The 24,159-nt window shown below is 43.6% G+C and overlaps 1 protein-coding gene across 7 annotated transcripts in view; it reads right to left on the bottom strand.

Annotated features, from left to right (window-relative positions):
• Nucleotides 1-21,287, bottom strand: part of MICAL2 (microtubule associated monooxygenase, calponin and LIM domain containing 2) — a 278,680-nt gene extending 257,393 nt beyond the window's left edge. For 4 of the 7 annotated variants that reach the window (XM_077287247.1, XM_077287249.1, XM_077287251.1 and 1 more), the window contains exon 1: nt 21,084-21,242. The gene's annotated coding sequence lies outside the window, so the exon portion shown is untranslated. Of the gene's footprint in view, nt 1-7,007; nt 7,253-21,083 lie in introns of those variants that run through there. The other 3 variants (XM_077287250.1, XM_077287254.1, XM_077287248.1) reach the window with 2 other exon arrangements.
• Nucleotides 21,288-24,159: the final 2,872 nt, after the last annotated feature.

Consider the following 24,159-nt stretch of genomic DNA (forward strand, 5'->3'; position numbering starts at 1 on the left):
ATGTGACTACTATAATACTGCCCCCCATGCACAATAATATAATTACTATAATACTGCCCCTATGTACAAGAATATAACTACTATAATACTGCCCCTATGTACAAGAATATAACTACTATAATACTGCCCCTATGTACAAGAATATAACTACTATAATACTGCCCCTATGTACAAGAATATAACTACTATAATGTTGCTCCCTATATACAAGAATATAGCTACTATAATACTGCCCCCTAAGTACAAGAATATAACTACTATAATACCGCCCCTATGTACAAGAATATAACTACTATAATACTGCTCCCTATGTACGAGAATATAACTACTATAATACTGCTCCTATGTACGAGAATATAACTACTATAATACTGCTCCTATGTACAAGAATATAACTACTATAATACTGCTCCTATGTACAAGAATATAACTACTATAATACTGCTCCTATGTACAAGAATATAACTACTATAATACTGCTCCTATGTACAAGAATATAACTACTATAATACTGTCCCTATATACAAGAATATAACTACTATAATACTGCTCCTATGTACAAGAATATAACTATTATAATACTGCTCCTATGTACAAGAATATAACTACTATAATACTGCTGCTATGTACAAGAATATAACTACTATAATAAGGGGGGCTTAACTGTCTCCTCTACAAATCGCACCTCACCACCTGTGCGCTCGACCCCATCCCATCCCACCTCCTCCCCAACCTCACCACCACACTGATCTCATCCCTAACCCACCTGTTCAACCTATCACTAACTTCTTGCACCTTCCCTTCTGCGTTCAAACATGCCACAATCACGCCTATCCTTACAAAGCCAACCCTCGATCCAACAGCTATGTCCAGCTATCGCCCAATATAGCTGCTCCCATTCGCTTCCAAACTCCTGGAGCAGCACGTCCACGCTGAACTTTCCCCCCACCTCTCATATAACTTGTTGTTCGACAATCTACAATCTGGTTTCCGCCCCCATCACTCAACTGAGACAGCCCTGACCAAAATCACTAACGACCTTGTCATGCTCGCGCCCAGACTGGTTGGCGCGGGCGTGCGGGGGAGTGGCCCCACTGGACCACAGACCAAATCTCCCTGGAAGGGGCGTAACTAAGTAGCTTCCTAGGTGTTCGCTGGAGCCTCTGATGGTGAGGTCAGACTTGTGCAATAGGAAGCTACCAGGTACCACTCCAGGGTGGAGTCTGGTTGTGGCTGCTGATCCCACTGGGGAACGGAACATAGACAAGCAAGCGGGCACGGCTGGCACATAGGCAGGCAGACGGGTACAACAGGAACACTGTCAGGCAGGCGGGCACGGCTGGCTCTCTGGTAGGCAGGCGGGCACGGCTGGCTCTCTGGCAGGACTGGTGGACAAGACTGGTACACTGGAAGAACCGGTAGGGACCGGTCTGCAGGCAGGTATGTAGAACGGGTAAGAACCTGTTCAGACACGAGGACCTAGGAATAAGTAGATAAAGACCGCAAGAGCGGATGCAGAGCAAAAGCACAGGAGCTAGAGCCAAGAACAGAAATGCAGGAGGCGGAGCCAAGAGCAGGAGGCGGAGCCAAGTGCAAAACCGCAGGAGGCGGAGCCGAGAGCTGGAGGCGGAGCCAAGTGCAGACAGGCAGGAGGCGGAGCCAAGAGCTGGAGGCGGAGCCAAGTGCAGACAGGCAGGAGGCGGAGCCAAGAGCTGGCAGCGGAGCCAAGTGCAGGAGAAGTAGAACCGCAAGGAGCGGAGCCAGGTAGAACCGCAAGGAGCGGAGCCAAGTGCAGGAGAAGTAGAACCGCAAGGAGCGGAGCCAGGTAGAACCGCAAGGAGCGGAGCCAGGTAGAACCGCAAGGAGCGGAGCCAGGTAGAACCGCAAGGAGCGGAGCCAGGTAGAACCGCAAGGAGCGGAGCCAGGTAGAACCGCAAGGAGCGGAGCCAGGTAGAACCGCAAGGAGCGGAGCCAGGTAGAACCGCAAGGAGCGGAGAGGAGCTGCGGGAGAGGTCTCTGCAGCAAAGCTGAGTAGAGCCACAAAGAATGTGGAGAGAAGCTGCAGCAAGGGATAACTGCAACAGCAGAAGATAAGCTGAGTAGAAAGGAGCAGAAACGCAGAAGTGAGGAGCAGAGGTAAAGTCACAAAGGTTCAGAGCAGGCAGAGCTGCAAGAGTGCGGAGTGTAAGCAGACTGAGAATACTAGGAAAGACAACAGGGAAGGAAGCCAAAGACTAGGAGACCGAGGTAAGATTAAGTGCAGACAAGGCAATGGAACAAGACACAAGGACAAAGACACTGGGACCAGGATATTCTGCCTCCTGGTGGGCGGACAACAAGACCAAGGAAATAACACAGAGAATCCTCCAGAGAGGGAGTAACTCAGAGAAAGGCCAGGCAAACTCAGAAGCAAGACACTAACTGAGCTAACACATTGCACAGGCCCAGACCACTGGGTGGAGCTGCACTATATACTGGAGGTCTCCTGGCAATTGGTCAGGAACAGATTGGACAGATGCACCTGATTCCTATAAGAACCAGAGAGTTCAGGCGCCGCCCCTCTATACACAGAACCATGAAGCATGCAGGAGAGCAGAGACATAGAACATGGTGCTGGCAAGAAACAGAAACCACATCATGGCCTGGAGCAGTGGGTAAGATAGTGTGAGAAATGCGAGGCCATGCCGTGATGCCAGCAGAGTTGTTACAGACCTACTTACCGCCAAAGCTACTGGACAATACTCTGTACTCCTCCTTCTAGACCTGTCCTCTGCTTTTGACACAGTTGACCACTGCCTCCTACTACAGATCCTCTCCTCCTTTGGCATCAAAGACCTCGCCCTATCCTGGATCGCTTCGTACCTTTCCAACCGCACTTTCAGCGTCTCCCACTCCCACACTACCTCCTCATCCCACCTTCTCTCTGTTGGAGTCCCCCAAGGCTCTGTTCTAGGACCCCTACTCTTCTCAATCTATACACTTGGCTTGGGACAACTCATAAAGTCCCATGGATTCCAGTACCACTTCTATGCTGATGACACTCAGATCTACCTCTCTGGCCCAGACGTCACCGCTCTGCTGTCCAGAGTCCCAGAGTGCCTATCAGCCATATCCTCCTTCTTCTCCTCTCGCTTCCTAAAACTCAATGTGGACAAATCTGAACTCATCCTCTTTCTTCCATCCCACAGATCTTCCTTACCTGACCTATCTATCGCAATCAATGACATCATGCTTTCCCCCGTACCGGAAGTCCGCTGCCTCGGAGTAACCTTCGACTCTGCCCTGTCCTTCAAACCGCACATCCAAGCTCTTTCCACCTCCTGTCGCCTCCAGCTCAAAAATATCTCCAGAATCCGTCATTTCCTCAACCGTCAATCTACTAAAATGCTTGTGCATGCCCTCATCATCTCCCGCCTTGACTACTGCAACATCCTTTTCTGCGGCCTCCCTGCTAACACCCTTGCACCTCTCCAGTCCATCCTTAACTCTGCTGCCCGACTAATCAATCTCTCTCCTCGCTACTCCTCCGCTTCCCCCCTCTGCAAATCTCTTCACTGGCTCCCATTCCCTCAGCGTATCCAGTTCAAATTACTAATACTGACCTACAAAGCCATCCATAACCTGTCTCCTCCATATATCTCTGAACTAATCTCCATATATCTTCCCTCACGTAATCTCCGGTCCTCCCAAGACCTCCTTCTCTCCTCCACACTTATTCGCTCCTCATCCAATCGCCTCCAAGACTTCTCCCGAATATCCCCCATCCTCTGGAATTCTCTGCCCCAACACGTCCGGTTATCCACCACATTCGGATCCTTCAGACGGAGCCTGAAAACACATCTCTTCAGAAAAGCCTACAGCCTGCACTGACCCTGCTGCCTCCTCATCACTACGGAAGCTACCGCCTCACCAACACCGGAGCTCCTGCAACCCTCAACCTACTATCTCCTTCCCCATAATCCTGCAGAATGTAAGCCCGCAAGGGCAGGGTCCTCGCCCCTCTGTATCAGTCTGTCATTGTAAGTTTATCTACTGTATGTGATATCTGTAACTTGTATGTAACCCCTTCTCATGTACAGCACCATGGAATCAATGGTGCTATATAAATAAATAATAATAATACTGCTCCCTATGTACAAGAATATAACTACTATAATACTGCTCCCTATGTGCAAGAATATAACTACTATAATACTGCTCCTATGTGCAAGAATATAACTACTATAATACTGCCCCTATGTACAAGAATATAACTACTATAATACTGCTCCTATGTGCAAGAATATACCTACTATAATACTGACCCCTATGTACAAGAATATAACCACTATAATACTGCTCCTATGCACAAGAATATACCTACTATAATACTGCCCCTATGTACAAGAATATAACTACTATAATACTGCCCCTATGTACAAGAATATAACTACTATAATACTGCCCCTATATACAAGAATATAACTACTATAATACTGCCCCTATGTACAAGAATATAACTACTATAATACTGCCCCCTATGTACAAGAATATAACTACTATAATACTGCCCTTATGTACAAGAATATAACTACTATAATACTGTTCCTATGTACAAGAATATAACTACTATAATACTGCTCCTATGTACAAGAATATAACTACTATAATACTACTCCTATGTACAAGAATATAACTACTATAATACTGCCCCTATGTACAAGAATATAACTACTACTAGATGGTGGCCCGATTCTAACGCATCGGGTATTCTAGAATATGTATGTATGTATGTACGTCGAGCTTAGCACAGCCACGTAGTATGTAGCACAGCCACGTAGTACATAACACAGCCACGTAGTATATAGCACAGCCATATAGTATATAGCAGCCACATAGTATATAGCACAGCCCACGTAACACAGTCAGCCACGTAGTATATAGCAGCCACGTAGAATATAACACAGCCCACGTAATATAGTATATATACAGTATATATAGATAATACTGCTCCTATGTACAAGAATATAAGTACTATAATAACACTCCTACCTCCTGTAAGTATGGAGCTGTACAGGTGCAGAGTTGTGATACATGATGTTTTATCTATTATTACATGGATTCACTTTCTGTGTTTCTATATAACAGATATTGCGGTTATGTTACAGATGTGGCACAGACAGCAGAAATCAAAATTACAGGGCGTCAGTGCTTTGTGGTGGACATGCCTCATCCTGTGAGGTCAGTGGCAGCTGAAGGGTACAGTCCTCAGTTATTAAATGCCACAACTGCTACTATAAAAATATCAGTCAGTCAGGTCCTAGGGGTCAGAGTGGGAAAAAAAAATGTTCCCAATTCAATGCTAATCAGATATATTACTACACCCACAGAAGGACTTAAAGGGGAACTCCATGCAAATCTGAATATCCCGATCTGCATTTCTTCCCACATCTACCCTCTTATATTTATATACTTGGGGTTTATACCCCGAAACACCGGGTCTGCAAATTGGGATTCTAGTTGGGTTTTATCCTAAGCCATATTGCAAGGCTCGATAAAGGGTCAATATTGAATTGTAGAATCGCTACTTCCAATAGGTGGCGCTAGAGTTTATGTCCTCTTCCTCTTTTCCTTTGGAGATAGCGGGCAAACAATGGATTAGATCCCCCCCTATAAAATGCATTAACCAACGATACACGATGGCCATACACCATTTACAATAGTCTATTGTCGTTTCAGGCTAAGGAAAGGCAGACTGTAAAACAGATGAATGCAATCTACTGTTCCCTGTTATCAGCCAATGTCATTTAATGGAAGAATGATTATAGAAATGAAACGTTTATTTATTTATTATTTGCACTTAGTTGTTCCATTAAGACACCATAAATAAGATGAATATCAGGATACGACGTGTCGATACATTTTTGGTCGTGTGGGCGCTGACGTCGGCTAATGAGCAACAGATACATGTGGCGTGACGTTATACCGCACATCCTGTGCACATGGGCTATAAAAAAAAGTGCAGTCACTTATTAATATCCCAGTGAGCAGCCGTCAGCGTATGTAACAAGCCCTGGTGTCCTCCGTAACGAGGACGCATGAGTCTGTGGGAGGTTAATGGCGACTTCTGGATGAATAAGACAATATTAGTGGCAACAATTAGCTGCAGAAAAGTTCGTGCCTAATCCCTAAATTTAGACAGTCCTCACCACATCATCCATCTAACGTGGCCTTGTAAGTCTTATTGTATTATTGTTAACCCTACGTAATGCAGATTTGTAGCGAATGTGATGCTTTCCATTTGATTAGTCATTAAAGGTCAGAACTGTTGCTCTTAAAGGGATTGGTGGGCGTCCAGTCCGGCCATTGGGACACGCTGACTTTGAGAACGGGCCTCTGAAATGCCTTGTTGGCATGGTGTTTTGGCAGCTATCTCTGGCAGTCCCATAGAGAATTAATGAAAATAACCCTTTAAAGGGGTTTTCTCAAAGTTTGGAAATAATCCATGGGAAAGGGGACAACTTTCCGATCGCTGGTGGTCTGATCGCCATGGCCCCCTGCGATCCTGAAAACTGGGGGTCTGAAAAGCCTTGGCTGAATGGAGCAATGTTCGTTCATGAGCAATGCGGTTCCATTCATTCACATAGGAAAGAAGACGCAGGGATTGGCAATCTCTGGCGCTCCCATTAGGTATGAATGGAGCTCATTTGCAACCACTGCTCCTTTAAGCCGGGGCTCTTCAAAAACCTTATTCTCAAGATCATTGGGGGCCATGGGGAGCAGACCACCAGCAATTAGAAAATAATCCCCTACCCGTGGATTACTTTCAAACTTAAGAACATTTTCAAACTTAAGAACATCCCTTTAAAGAGTTATTTCCATTCATTTTCTATGGGATTGCCAGAGAGAGGTGAGTGCTGTCAGTGGATACGGAATACCTTTCAAACTTAGAGAAGCACTCCTCCTCCTCCCATTTTTATCCTCTTACTATATTGCAGTCATCATATTATACAGCACTGTGTACTTACAGTTGCTCTTTTTGCCTTTCTACCCAGCGAATTCTTATCTTTTCTCTGCTCTATGTAGAAACAGGAAGTCTTTTGTCCCTGCATTTACCATTCCCTTCTTCAACTCCTGACCCAGCTGCTGCTCCCTCCTCCTCCCTTCTATAGACTTTTGCAGTGAATGATGACTCATACAGGGAAAATTGACCTCCTGCTTCTGCATAGAGCTTAGAACAAATCACAGTCAGTTTTTAGTTAAGTGATGTCATAGACCTAATGGAAAAGAGAAGAATTAACTGGGTAGAAAGGCAAAACTAGCAATTGTAAGTACACAGTGCTGTATAATATGATGATTGTAATATATTAAGAGGATAAAAACTTTGATGGGAAGAGGAGGAGGAGGAAAAGGAGGAGGAGAAAGAGGAGGAGGAGTGATTCTTTAAGAACACTGTGTTAAGGATAACACATAAAAGTCTTTGAAAACCTCTTGAGCCCTAAGATACCAGTGACTTTGTACTCCGCCTCTTCTATAGGGTTGGCCATTTGAATCACCGAAAAATGGGATCCGTACGGGACCATAGAGGGATCCATACACTACAATGAGACATAGAGGGTTCAAATGGAATCCGCTTGTACTTTTTTTTTTCGTATACAGTAGAATACTTTCCTATATCCAACTGAAAAGGCAAATACGGTACATCAGGAAAAAAGCGCTACAGCTTCTTATTGGTTACTAGCGGGGTCGCATGAGACGGCGCGTCACCAAAGAAAACAGGGGCGCAATGAGACCGGAGAGCTAGAATGGTAAAATATGGCAGAAGAGGCGAGAGTCATGTTTATTAATTGTCATCTTTTTAGGTCCTTTTTTATTATCGAGGATTTTACAAGTAGTCCGCAGAAAAATCTGGAAAAAAACAAACAAATTTGGACTTTTTCATTGAACTCGATTTAAGACCACATTTTTTATGCAGAACACCAGAAAAGCCGTTGGAAAAAAAATGTCTGCAGTGCGTGGATGGGATTTAAATTGCCATCCACTTTTGCTACTTGTAGATTTTTTATGTCAAAATCCTGATGGAAAATCTGCAGCTTTTTGCATACATGTGAACGCGGTTAAATGTTACACTTTGTTTTCTCCTTTTGAGAAGTCGCGGTTTATTATTTTACTTCCGCTTCCTTAGACAGTGACAACGTATTTCCGGAGAGCTGTGCACAGATTGTAATCATCATGCACCACAAATGCGAGAGTTCCTACCATTACATGAAAAAGAGAAGCGATACTGTGCATGGACACAAATAAAAAAGAGTGTATAAAAAAAAAAACAAACAAGAAAAGTGGTAATGAGCACGGATACAAAGAGTATATAAAAAACAAGAAAGGCGGTAATGTGCACAGATATTATAAAAGGGTATAAAAAACAAGAAAAGCGGTAATGTGCACAGATACAAAGAGTATATAAAAAAAACAAGAAAGGCGGTAATGTGCACGGATATTATAAAAGGGTATAAAAAACAAGAAAAGCGGTAATGTGCACGGATACAAAGAGTAATAAAAAAACAAGAAAGGCGGTAATGTGCACAGATATTATAAAAGGGTATAAAAAACAAGAAAAGCGGTAATGTGCACAGATACAAAGAGTAATAAAAAAACAAGAAAGGCGGTAATGTGCACGGATACAAAGAGTAATAAAAAAAACAAGAAAGGCGGTAATGTGCACGGATACAAAGAGTATAGAAAAAACAAGAAAGGCGGTAATGTGCACAGATATTATAAAAGGGTATAAAAAACAAGAAAAGCGGTAATGTGCACAGATACAAAGAGTAATAAAAAAACAAGAAAGGCGGTAATGTGCACGGATACAAAGAGTAATAAAAAAAACAAGAAAGGCGGTAATGTGCACGGATACAAAGAGTATAGAAAAAACAAGAAAGGCGGTAATGTGCACAGATATTATAAAAGGGTATAAAAAACAAGAAAAGCGGTAATGTGCACAGATACAAAGAGTATATAAAAAACAAGAAAAGCGGTAATGTGCACGGATACAAAGAGTATATAAAAAAACAAGAAAAGCGGTAATGTGCACTGATACTAATAAGGCCGGTTTCACACGTCAGTGGCTCCGGTACGTGAGGTGACAGTTTCCTCACGTACCTGAGACACTGACACACGTAGACCCATAAAAATCAATGCATCTGTTCAGATGTCATTGATTTTTTGCGGACCGTGTCTCCGTGTGCCAAACACGGAGACATGTCAGTGTTCGTGGGAGCGCACGGATTACACGGACCCATTAAAGTCAATGGGTCCGTGTAAAACACGGACCTCACACGGACGTTCTCCGTCTGGGGTCCGTGTGCGTGCAGGAGACAGCGCTACAGTAAGCGCTGTCCCCCCCACATGGTGCTGAAGCCGCCATTCATATGTTCCCTGCAGCAGCGTTTGCTGCAGAGAAAATATGAATACCGTAATAGTGTTTAAAATAAAGATCTATGTGTCAGCCGCCCCCCCACCCCCTGTGCGCCCCCCCGCTGTTCAGAAAATACTCACCCACTCCCACGTTGGCTGTCACTCCTTCCTCTCTGCCCCGCGCCTCCTACTGTATGCGGTCACGTGGGGCCGCTCATTTACAATCATGAATAGTCGGCTCCGCCCCTATGGGAGGTGGAGCCACATATTCATGACTGTAAATGATCGGCCCCACGTGACCGCATACAGGAGAAGATGGGGCCAGACCAGGAAGGAGCGACAGCCAACGAGGGAGCGGGTGAGTATTTTCTGAACAGCGGGGGGGCGCACAGGGGGTGGGGGGGCGGCGGACACATAGATCTTTATTTTAAACACTATTATTCATATTTTCTCTGCAGCAAACGCTGCTGCAGGGAACATATGAATCGCGGCTTCAGCACGATGCAGGGTACCACACGCGTGGGTACCACACGCTCCGTGTGGTACCCACTCGCCATACGGGCGGCACAAGTGTGCCGCACGTCTGGCCTACGTGAGTTCCCAGGCACACGGACACGGATAACTCCTGTACCGATTTATTCCGGTACCGGAATTATCTGGACGTGTGGGACAGCCCTAAAAGAGTATAAAAAACAAGAAAAGCGGTAATGTGCACAGATAATAATAAAAGTATATAAAAACAAGAAAAGTGGTAATGTGCACGGATACAAATAAAAGAGTATAAAAAAACAAGAAAAGCGGTAATGTGCATGATACAAATAAAAGGGTATAAAAAAAACAAAACAAGAAAAGCAGTAATGTGCATGGATTCAAATAAAACAGAATATAACAAAACAAGAAAGGCGGTAATGTGCACGGATACAAATAAAAGGGTAAAAAACAAAACAAGAAAGGCAGTAATGTGCACAAATATAAACACAACAAGAGTATAAAACAAAACAAGAAAAGTGGTAATGTGCACGGATACAAATAACAGGTACGAAGAACTACACAGATGACATAAAACAAGAGAAGTGATACTGAGCAATATGGGAATTCTGTCCCGGTGATATCTGGACGAGGCCTTTGTGGCTGATGATGTTCACCCGAATCAGCAGCAGATAACTGTCACTCTGAATCATCTGGATACAGAGAGATCCCCGAGAGGAAACGCGAGCCCTCCGCAGAGTACGTGTGGTATCATCGCCCTATCACACATGTCTGAATATCTGTGAGTCACTATCTACCATGACACAAAGTCTACAGAAAGTCTCTGTCGTTATCACACTTATGGCCGGGACACTAGGAACCTCACAGTCACCAAAACAGTGCTATGACTTCATACGGGTCATCAGAGGGCACGTGATGGCACTGACGCACTTTTATACCGCGTCATCAACTGATCCGTTTTTTGTTTTATTTTATTCTTCACTAATAGATGTTACAATAAATAAGATTTGGACAAAAATTTGTTTTTAAAACTTCATCTAATCGTCAGTGGGCAGTGAAAAAAAAAATCTAATTTGTTGCGCTGAAATTTGTCACTTTTTTCCGGTAACATATCTGACATATCTAGTAAATTTCCACCACTATGTTTTGGTTTGTGACATTTTTGGGGGGTTTTGACTCTCTTTGTGTTGATTTCAAATTCCCCAAAAAAATAGTGGTGGAAATTTACAATTTCACGCACTATATTATGTGCACGACAAGTTGTGTTACATGGAAATCAAAAGACAGATTCTTTAACGCGTTTTCAGAGATTTTCAAGAATAGGCCTGCTCATAAAATGTTTGGAGCAAAAAAATGCTGTGTGAACGTACCCTTAGGGTGAGAACACAAGTTCAGGATTTTGATGCAGGTGTTGAAAATAAAAAAGAGGAATGGATAAAAAAAAACTTAAAAGAAAAAGAGAAGTAATATCTGTCCTGTATACTTTCTTTACGGTTAGGCTGGGGTCACTCGAGCATATAGTCTCTCATCCAAGAGAATTGGGCGATTATGCAAATCACACTCTGATCAGAGCTTGATCGGAGTATGATCATAATGTTATATTATTCTCTTGGATGACAAGATGGAGAAAGAAATGTTTCCATCTCCTCCATTCTGTGAAGCTGCGGAAACTGGACAGCACTCAGATGCCATCCGAGTGCAGTCCGATGTTTTCCACTGATTCGCTGACTTGCAAATATCGGATCAAACATGGGCGTGTATCGATTTTATTCCTCTGACTGATTTGCGCCTAGGAAAAAATCTGACATATGCACGGCCCCATAGAATAACATTGGGCCTAGTATGATCCGCACTCAAACCGAAAATATGGCCATTTGTACAAAGCCTGAGGGTGCACATCTGAAAACCTGAACAAACTGACCCTCATGTATATTATATCTATAGCAAACAGCCATAAACATTCACTTTTTCGTGGAGCATCCATACATATCCCATGTGTGGAAAGCCGGCATGGACAATCGATTCCACGAGGACTGTATCTTGTAGACGAAAACTTGGGGTGCACCCCATAGTATCCCCTGTATACAGGGCAGACTTAAGCCAATCAATTTGTCATGGTATGTGCATAAGTATTAAATCCCTAGAAAGCAGATCTGTCCAGCAGAGAACATCTATGAAGAGAGTATTAAATGGCACATTATAGGGTCACGAGACACGACATTGCTTCGCTCGCAGCACATAAGGGTATTATGGAGGGAAATTCTTGAGATAACTTTGAAATGAAACCCACAGGGTAAAGAACTGTATCATATAAACCAAAAACCTTTCCTAAGAGGCCTGTAAGTGAAAGTGGCGGTTGTTATCCAGCTATCCATCCCCAAAAATGTGCCAGGAAAACAGAATCGGGGCATACATACCTGTATTTAAGCATTTTTCCCATGCAGAAGTTTTGGAAAGCTGGGTGACAACTCCTGAGGGTTGTAATGCTGGTCATATCATAAATTGGACTACGGATGTCTAAGGATGTATTCACATAGAGTTTTTTGAGGCAGACAAGTTCGACGAGTCTTTTTCAGAAATATTCCGCCTGAAAAAGCACTGGCGAAACACCAAAACGAATGAACAGATCATTTCTATGTAAATATGACTCGCAGGTCATATAAGGCTTTCTGCCACTTCAGGTTTTTTAAAGACGCCAAGCGGTTACAAAAAAGTGACCCGACCATTCTTTTGGCATTATCCACTCTGAAGACGTTCCGTAATTTACAATACAAGACAAAGGAAAGGCTAAAAAGATATAAGGAAGACACCCAGGTGTCTTTTTGTGCATTTTGTTTGAAAAGTATCTAGCGGTTTCTTTCTTCATTGTTAAATGGAGTTTAAAAAAAAATTGTACAGAAAACACCAGTGAAAATAAAATTCAACCCCAAAGAAACACCTGGAAAATGCTAAAAAAAAAAAAACAACGCCAGTGGCCAAAATTATTGAAATACGTGCTCAAGAAATGACCTAAAAGAAAAAAAAAGCTAAAAAAGACGCTTCAGGGCAAAAAGTGTTTTCTGATTAATCTTTTTCTTGAAAAACTTAGCGGATCTACCTGCTTGAAAAAGAATGTCATGTGCTCATACCCTAAAAAGTTTTGGAAAAGTTTATTCCTTGACGTATTTTCTTGTGTTTTTTTCATTTGACGGAGCCAAATTTGGAGCGGATTCTATCAGGATAAAACTCTTCCAACAATCTCTGCGTGAACACGGCCTAAGGCCTACGGTCAGGTTCACACAGAGCAGAAGATAACTTCGGAGCTGATACATTCCAAGATCCTCCTCAATAAATACTGCAGAAACGCTCTTCCAATTTATTTGTATGGGAAATCCACACTGCTGATCACATTAAGGGTATGTGCACACGTTGCGTCCTGGTGTGTGGATTTTTCGCACTGATTTTGATAAATCCGCAGGGCAAAAACACTGCGCTTTTCCTGCGGATTTATCGTGGTTTTACCGTGGTTTTTGTGTGGATTCTGCTGCGGTTTTACACCTGCGTTTTTTTAAATATGGAGCAGGTGTCAAACCGCTGTGGATTCCGCACAAAGAATTGACATGCTGCAGGAAAAAAAACGCAGCATTTCCGAGCGTTTTTTTCCGCAGCATGTGCATAGCGGTTTTTGTTTTCCATAGGTTAACATTGTACTGTACACCGCATGGAAAACTGCTGCGGATCCGCAGCGTCAAAAACGCTGCGGATCCGCAGCAAAAACCGCAACGTGTGCACATACCCAAGAGTTTTTGTAGCATTTTTTTTTTCTTCTTTGAAAAGTATCTGGTGTAAAAAAAAAAGAAAAGAAAATGTCACTCCGTTGAAGCGGATCATTCGCTCCCGAACTAGCACCGCCCAATCAAAAGACTGCATAAAACTCTTCAGGAAAAAAAGAGTTGCTGTTTTTGTTTAAATAAAACTTCTTAAAGAGGAAAAAAAAAAAGAGTTTCTACTTGAAATACTCGGCTGACCCTTGAGTTTCTGCAGCGGATTTGTACTATGAACTGCCAGGTTTCCGCGCAATTCATAGGGGCTAATCCAGAATATGAGCAAATGAGTGCGAGTGAAAAATACCCAGTGTGAACATACCCCAAGAATTACGCAAAGTCTTGTTTTATGCTCTTATTAAAGTCATAAATGTTTTTCCACAACTCCGTCAGGATCATTTTGCAGCGGGTAATTCATTGGGTTATTATTAACTTGTTACTCTGTAATGTCAGAGCCGACAGATGGGAATTTCACACACGTCCCAGAAGAGCTGTTCCCCCATATGAAAGATGTACAGCACCGAGCAATGCGCGGCCCCGAAAACCGAGGACGTTATATACAAGGAAATCTCCAGGGAGGAAATTATTCATAGTAATGTCAGAGAAACGTGAGGAGTCGATCAATGGAGCTGTCACTCAATGAGAACAGAGAAATCACTCACTTATAAGAAAGCAGTCACTCCATGACATCACAGCTGTCAAACAATGAGATCACAACAGTCCATCAAGGAGATCAGAGAGATCGCTCAATAAGTCTACGTTCACATTTGCGGTCTGCGCCGCAGCGTCGCCGCATGCGTCATGCACCCCTATATTTAACATGGGGGCGCATGGACATGCGTTGCACTTGCGTTTTGCGATGCATGCGTCACTGCGGCGCATGCGTCCGGGCGCAGAGGACGCAGCAAGTTGCATTTTTGCTGCGTCCAAAATCAACCAAAAAAAGGACGCATGCGTCGCAAAACGCAGCGTTGTGCATGCGTTTTGCTGCGTTTTTGTTTGCGTTGTGCGTTGCGTCGCCGACGCTGCGGCGCACAACGCAAATGTGAACGTAGCCTAAGATCACAGCAATCACTTTATGACATCATAACAATTGCTTAATGAGATCAGAGCAGTTACTCAATGACATCACAGCAGTGAATCAATGAGATCACAACAGTCCATCAAGGAGATCAGAGAAGACACTCAACGAGAAGAGATCAATCATTCTTTGACACTACAACTGTCACTCAATAAGATCAGAGAATTCATTCAATGAGATCACATCAGTCACTTAGTGACATCTCGGCACTTATTAAATGAGACTTCATCAATTGTTTACTGACATCTGTCACGCTGTAACTGAACCGTCCCTAGAGCTGGGGCCCTAACTATCCATGCTCCCAAAGGTACCTCTAAAGGTGAGGAGGTTTGGGCCACCAGCCTTATTGTTCTCCTGTTATTTCCTAAGCTGTCCCCTCTCCTTTTCCCAAGAGGCCCAGGACAGAAATGCTAGTGTATTAACACATAAGACAGATAACAGAGGGATAACAGAAAGCAACTAACACACATACAAAAACACTCGTCAAAATTAAAGAGGTATATAGGGAAGGAAAGGAATGGACCAATCAAATGGGAATAGGACAATGAGGAAAGCATACACGCAAAAACAGCACACAACAATCTCCAGTAACAACTATCTCCTATTCAGCACAGAGTCTCCAAGGAGCTAGGAAGCAAAGCTTTCACTGGCAAGGAAGAGAAGGTCTGGCCAGATTATATAGGCAGAGGAAATGACCAGGTCAGAAGCAGATGAAATGGAGCTGAATGTTTCTGACCTGCATAGAAAGGGTCGCTAACCTCTACAGCACCAAAGGAAACTAAATCCATTTAATATGGGACAGAAACACATTGGCTAAATGGAAGATCTGCGATTCACAATACGCAGTAATCTTCTAACCCCAGATCTCCCAGGAGGATCTGACTCATTAGTGACAACATTACAGCAGTTGCTCAATGACATCACTTCAGTCACTCCACAATATCGGAGCAGTACTTCAATGACATCAGAGCAGGTTCTAATTGATCTCACAACAAAGAACCAAGGAGATATCGCTATAAGAAAAGAAGTCACTGAATGAGACCAGGATAGAGCAGCCATTCATGGAGATCACAGCGGTCCCTTAGGGTAAATGCACACATAAAAGTTTTGCTCCAGATTTTATGCAGGAAATCAGCACTGAAAACGCATCAACAAAAGCTCCAAACTTTATGTGTGTGACATTTTGATTTTGTTCCAGATTTCATTCCCTGCATTGCAAAGGGTGAAATTCACAATGACGGAACTGACATGCTGCGGATTTCAGAGTCTGCACAACAAGCAAACAATTTACTTGTGGAAAAGTTCCACAACTTACAGATGAGATTGTTGACATGTTATTGAGTACAGTTTCACACATTATATGATAATGAGGGTATTAATTCAACTCATGAAGACCCACTGCCGGTCCGCAGATCGTGGTCCATGCTATGGATGTTGGTTGTGTGAATCCACCCTTGCTTTGCTGGTACGTTGTAATAGTGGGGATGAAATGAATGCAAAACCATGCTGAAAATCCACACCAAATACGCATGGCGTGCATTCACCCATAGGGCTCGTGCAGACGACTGTATAACTCGGACGAGTGTTAGCCATGGCTTTGATGGATGGCACTCCACCCCATGTTATTATATGGAGCTGTGGACATTTTATCTCGGACCGAGTCAGTCCACGGAAAAAAAATTGCAGCATGCACGATTTGGCTCTGAGAATTGGAAATCACTCGCCCATTCAGCTCTATGGGTCCGTGGAAAAAAAAAATCGGACCACACTCCGATGACAGGGTGTGATTTTCACGGACTAATATTATAGAGGAGGTGGAGAACCTTTTTTTTTTCCCTCTCTCCACATCTGGTAAAATTGAATCTTACTCTGATCAAACTCTGATCAGAGTGTGATTAGTATAATCAAACCAATTTTCTCACTTGTGGAGAAAATGGTCGTATGGCCCTGGCTTTAAAGTGGTCAATTATATCAGAGCAATTGAACACTGACATCACAACAGTCAATCAATGAGATCAGAGCAATCAATGGCATCACATCAGTTAATCAATGACATCACAGCAATCAATGTCATCACATCAGATAATCAATGACATCACAGCAATCAATGACATCAGATCAGTTAATCAATGACATCACAGCAATCAATGTCATCACAGCAATCAATGACATCACAACAGTCAATCAATGACATCACAGCAATCAATGACACACATCAGTTAATCAATGACATCACAGCAATCAATTACATCACATCAGTTAATCAATGACATCACAGCAATCAATGACATCACATCAGTTAATCAATGACATCACAGCAATCAATGACATCACATCAGTTAATCAATGACATCACGGTAATCAATGACATCACATCAGTTAATCAATGACATCACGGTAATCAATGACATCACATCAGTCAATCAATGACATCACGGTAATCAATGACATCACATCAGTCAATCAATGACATCACATCAGTTAATCAATGACATCACAGCAATCAATGACATCACATCAGTTAATCAATGACATCACGGTAATCAATGACATCACATCAGTTAATCAATGACATCACGGTAATCAATGACATCACATCAGTCAATCAATGACATCACGGTAATCAATTACATCACATCAGTCAATCAATGACATCACATCAGTTAATCAATGACATCACAGCAATCAATGACATCACATCAGTTAATCAATGACATCACAGCAATCAATTACATCACAACAGTTAATCAATGACATCACGACAATCAATGACATCACATCAGTTAATCAATGACATCACAGCAATCAATGACATCACATCGGTTAATCAATGACATCACAGCAATCAATTACATCACAACAGTCTATCAATTGACATCACATCAATCAATGATATCACATCAATCAATGACGTCACGGCGGTTGTTCAATGAGCTCATACAGAGTTGTGCAACCAGGAGAGTGTTAAATCCACAAATACAATTAATAAATGATTTATCAGGACCTGAATGACACCTGGGAACAAGATCCTACGAACACGGCGGCTGCTGACAAGTATGGGATAGTCTTTCGAGCATGTCTCAGCAACAAGGCTCCAGCTGCAGATCCATTACACCGAACAGAACTCGGAGTCTTCCTTCGTCTGTGGTGTAAGATCTACGGTCACATATTAGGGAATTGCATATGTAACAGTTCCCTTTTCTACGCTCTTATCAGAATCTTTCCCTTTCCACACAGAAGTGATCCCATAAGAGACTTGTAGAGATGCGAGGAATTTAAATCCCCCACCGCCACACCGTGCAAATAGGTCAGCGCCATACCGCGGCTGTTTATGGCCGTCTGCACTCAGTTCTGTCTATGGAACTGCAGGTACTGTGGGATCCAACATTTATCAGAGAAAATAATACACGTACTATGGACATAAAAGCAGTAAAGAGTGGAAGCCCCAGAGATTACAATCTACATGATGTATATAGTGACCGCCAAGGAGTATACAGTCCCTTTAAATGAGGCTCCAATCACATAGAGTCCTTATATCTGATATCAATCCCATTATGAATGCCCCCTGCCACCCATCCCTGACAATGTATCACAGAGAACTAGGATGCAACAACATTATACGATATATCTGCTATAACATAGGCTCTGAATACACAATAACATACAACACGAGTGCTGCGGGATAAGTGTAGGAATGCAGTGACTTATGTGCCCCAGTGATGACCCTATAGAGCAATCTAATATTATAAGGCTACGTTCACATTAGCGTTTTAGCTAATGTGCGTCGGGTTTGCGTCGGCGACGCAGCGGCGACGCATGCGTCATGCGCCCCCTATACTTAACATGGGGGACGCATGCGTTTTTTTTTGTTGCGTTGTGCCACACATGCGTCTTTTTTGCCGCAAGCGTCGGACCAAGAAAACGCAACAAGTTGCATTTTTCTTGCGTCCGATTTTCGGCAAAAACCGACGCATGCGTCGCAAAACGCAGCGTTTTTGCGTGCGTTTTGCCGCGTTTTTGCGTGCGTTGTGCGTTGCGTCGCCGACGCAGCGGCGCACAACGCTAGTGTGAACGTAGCCTAACACACCTGCTATGACATAGGGTTACAGCGTCTGTAAATATTTAATATAACAGATGCACTAATAATGCAGCATATAATCATATAGCAGCGCCAGAACGTGGGTTTAACGTGCAGTGATGACCACACATAACATGTGACTTACACATTATATCTTAAGGATGGGTATCGGTACGTTCACATTTACGTTGTGCGCCGCAGCGTCGGCGCCGCAGCGCACAACGCAAACAAAAACGCAGCAAAACGCATGCCCAACGCTGCGTTTTGCGCCGCATGCGTCCTTTTTTTAATTGATTTTGGACGCAGCAATGCAACTTGCTGCGTCCTCTGCGCCCGGACGCGGGCGCCGCAGCGACGCATGCGGCGCAAAACGCAAGTGCGACGCATGTCCATGCGCCCCCATGTTAAATATAGGGGCGCATGACGCATGCGGCGCCCGCTGCTGCGGCGCCCGCCGCTAATGTGAACGTAGCATTAATAATGAGTCTCTACATCATTAATATGATGATCTCGTCGCTGCTATAACATGGGTTTAATAGCTAATCATGACCATGTATAACATAGCTGTCAACTCACAGGGTTAGAATGACGTCTAATATAGCCGATATAACATAGGTTTATTGAGAAAATATATATTGTAGCTTCTAAATCAGAGGGTTGTGTTATAATGAAAATGTAAATAATCGATTGTATTCTATTGCTGCTGTAACATGGGTTTAATATGTGATGAGGACCATATATAATAACTGTAATATAGGCTTACTATGATAACATAGCTTCTATAACATGGGTTTCATTTGTAATGATTATGACCATACATAAAAAATAGCTGCTATAACATAGGTTTAAGGGGTAAAGATTACTATATATGACAGCTGCTATAACAGAGGGATACAGTAATGTTCTAAAACAATGCACATTATAACACAAGATGCTAAAACATAGGGATAGGAAATAATGACCTTACACAATGTACATTATAATATAGGTGCTATAACATTGGGTTAAGATGCAGAGATAATACAAAATATACATTATAACATAGCTGCTATAACATAGGGATAGGATGTAATGACCTTACAGAATGTATTCTGTAACCTAGCTGCTATAACATAGGGATAGGATGTAATGTCCTTACAGAATGCATTCTAGAACCTAGCTGCTATATAACATAGGGTTAGGATGTAGTGCCCTTACAGAATGTATTCTATAACCTAGCTATTATAACATAGGGTTAGGATGTAGTGATCTTACACAGTCTATTCCATAACCTAGTTGCTATAACGTAGGGATAGGATGCAATGACCTTAAATAATGTATTCTATAACCTATCTGCTATGACATAGGGATAGGATGTAATTACCTTACACAATGTATTCTATAACCTAGCTGCTTTAACATAGGGATAACATGTAGTGATCTTACACACTGTACATTATAACACAGCTGCTATAACATAGGGATAGGATGTAGTGACCTTACACACTGTTCATTATAACCTAGCTGCTATAACATAGGGATAGGATGTAATTACCTTACACAATGTATTTTATAACCTAGCTGCTATAACATAGGGCTAGGATGTAATTACCTTACACACTGTACATTATAACACAGCTGCTGTAACATAGGGATAGGATGTAGTGATCTTACACACTGTACATTATAACCTAGCTGCTATAACATAGGGCTAGGATGTAACGACCTTACACACTGTACATTATAACACAGCTTCTGTAACATAGGGATAGGATGTAGTGATCTTACACACTGTACATTATAACCTAGCTGCTATAACATAGGGATAGGATAGGATGTAATTACCTTATACAATGTATTCTATAACCTAGCTGCTATAACATAGGGATAGGATGTAATGATCTTACACAATGTATTCTATAACCTAGCTGCTATAACATAGGGATAGGATGTAATGATCTTACACAATGTATTCTATAACCTAGCTGCTATAACATAGGGATAGGATGTAATGATCTTACACAATGTACAATATAACTCAGCTGCTATAACATAGGGATTGGATGTAATGACCTTACACAATGTACATTATAACATAGCTGCTATAACATGGGGCTAAGAGCTAGGACATTACTTCTGAGCTGTATGGGAGGTCAGTGCCTCCTGTTGGCTCTGTCACTCGCTGTCACATCCAGGACTTGTCACTAAGTGCACAGGAACAGGACAGACAAGCGGAAAGATCCGGAGACCCACAGGTCCTTACCAGGAGATGAGTGCGGAGCCCCATAAACAGGGGGCGCAGGGGGCTCAGCAGCAGGTCATAGTGTCAGTGCAGGGGGCACAGATCCAGCAGCCAGTGCAGGCGGAGGACTCGGCTCCAGCAGCCAGTGCAGTCTGACAGCTCCGCTCACATTGCTGGAACTCCCGGGACAGAGTGCAGAGGGCGTGTCCTGCCCGGGTGACTGACGGGTCACAGGATCCGCCCACTCAGCGCTGGGACGTGGAAAGGGTGTGCCCTGCCCGGGTGACTGACAGGTCACAGGATCCGCCCACTCAGCGCTGGGCCGTGCAGAGGGCGTGTTCTGGCCGGGTGACTGACGGGTCACAGGATCCGCCCACTCAGCAAGCTGCTGTCAATCACTGCAGATACCTGCAGAGCGGAGCTGCCACAGGGTCAGAGGATGTGCAGCAGAGATCTCTGCCCGTACTGACATGATGTCTCTCCACCTGTAACACTGGAATAAATGCTAATGTCAGCCAGGAACTACCCCAGGGGTGAAATACTGGATGCTTGTCTGAGACTGTATCACAGGCTTAGATACCTCTGCTCAGTAGTCTTCATTACACTTTAGGAGCTTAGATACTGTAGCTTGGCAGACAATATCACACATGTCAGGCTTAGATACAGAACCTCAGCAGAATATATCACACTCATGAAAAGCTAAGCTACAGCAGTTCAATAGACAGTATCACACATTATAACTTGAGATATGTATCTCAGCAGCCAGTGTGACACATCATTGGTTTGTATACAATAGCTCAGCAGCCAGACTCATACATGCCAGGCTTAGATACAAGGCTGAGAAGCCAGTATCACACATGACAGGGTTAGATACAATAGCTCAGAAGCCAGTATCACACATGACAGGTTTAGATACAAAGCTGAGATGCCAGTATCACACCACATGAGTAAGACCTGTATAGGTTGAAACGCGTTGCCGTTACATATGTACAGACACTTATATGGTCCACCGCATGTAAGGACTATTTTTAATATTTTGGACTAATAAAGTTTTCACTGGTTTTACTGGAGCTGGAGTAACCACTTTCTCTTTGGATCGCTATCACACCACATGACAGGCTTAGATACAGTAGCTCAGCAGCCAGTATCACACATGCCAGGCTTAGATACGATAGCTCAGCAGCGAGTATCAAACTTTCCAGGCTTAGATACAACAGCTCAGCAGCCAGTATCACACATGCCAGGCTTAGATACACAGATCAGCAGCCAGTATCCCACATGCCAGGCTTAGATACACAGCTCAGAAGTCAGTATCACACATGCCAGGCTTAGATACACAGCTCAGCAGCCGGTATCACACATGACAGGCTTAGATACAAAGCTGAGATGCCAGTATCACACCACATGACAGGCTTAGATACAGTAGCTCAGCAGCCAGTATCACACATGCCAGGCTTAGATACGATAGCTCAGCAGCGAGTATCAAACTTTCCAGGCTTAGATACAACAGCTCAGCAGCCAGTATCACACATGCCAGGCTTAGATACACAGATCAGCAGCCAGTATCCCACATGCCAGGCTTAGATACACAGCTCAGAAGTCAGTATCACACATGCCAGGCTTAGATACACAGCTCAGCAGCCGGTATCACACATGCCAGGCTTAGATACACAGCTCAGCAGCCAGTATCACACATGCCAGGCTTAGATACACAGCTCAGCCGCTAGCATCACACATGCCAGGCTTAGATACACAGATCAGCAGCCAGTATCACACATGCCAGGCTTAGATTCACAGATCAGCAGCCAGTATCACACATGCCAGGCTTAGATACACAGCTCAGCAGACAGTATCACACATGCCAGGCTTAGATACACAGATCAGCAGCCAGTATCACACATGCCAGGCTTAGATACACAGCTCAGCAGCCGGTATCACACATGACAGGCTTAGATACAACAGCTCAGCAGCCAGTATCACACATGCCAGGCTTAGATACACAGATCAGCAGCCGGTATCACACATGACAGGCTTAGATACAACAGCTCAGCAGCCAGTATCACACATGCCAGGCTTAGATACACAGATCAGCAGCCAGTATCACACATGCCAGGCTTAGATACACAGATCAGCAGCCAGTATCACACATGCCAGGCTTAGATACACAGCTCAGCAGCCAGTATCACACATGCCAGGCTTAGATACACAGCTCAGCAGCCAGTATCACACATGCCAGCCTCAGATACACAGATCAGCAGCCAGTATCACACATGCCAGGCTTAGATACACAGCTCAGCAGCCAGTATCACACATGCCAGGCTTAGATACAGCTCAGCAGCCAGTATCACACATGCCAGGCTTAGATACACAGCTCAGCAGCCAGTATCACACATGCCAGCCTTAGATACACAGATCAGCAGCCAGTATCACACATGCCAGGCTTAGATACACAGCTCAGCAGCCAGTATCACACATGCCAGGCTTAGATTCACAGATCAGCAGCCAGTATCACACATGCCAGGCTTAGATACACAGCTCAGCAGCCAGTATCACACATGCCAGGCTTAGATACACAGATCAGCAGCCAGTATCACACATGCCAGGCTTAGATACACAGCTCAGAAGTCAGTATCACACATGCCAGGCTTAGATACACAGCTCAGCAGCCGGTATCACACATGACAGGCTTAGATACAACAGCTCAGCAGCCAGTATCACACATGCCAGGCTTAGATACAGCTCAGCAGCCAGTATCACACATGCCAGGCTTAGATACAGCTCAGCAGCCAGTATCACACATGCCAGGCTTAGATACACAGCTCAGCAGCCAGTATCACACATGCCAGGCTTAGATACAGCGCTGGTTTCTCCGCTCACCCGGCAGGACGGTGACTATTACCACCAGTCAGGTCACCAGGACGATCCCCAGAGATGGCCGCTGTGATTCCGATCTACAGAATTATTTATTTTTTTTTAGCCTCTTCTGTTTTTGTTCTTTAATAACCACAAATTCTGATGTGTTTCCATTTCCCTCACTGAATTCTGACTAATTCTGAGTAATTTCCTACCGCAACCTAATATCCTCTGAGTATCCCCT

Source organism: Ranitomeya variabilis, chromosome 2 (assembly GCF_051348905.1).
Source record: "Ranitomeya variabilis isolate aRanVar5 chromosome 2, aRanVar5.hap1, whole genome shotgun sequence".
Lineage (NCBI taxonomy): Eukaryota > Metazoa > Chordata > Amphibia > Anura > Dendrobatidae > Ranitomeya > Ranitomeya variabilis.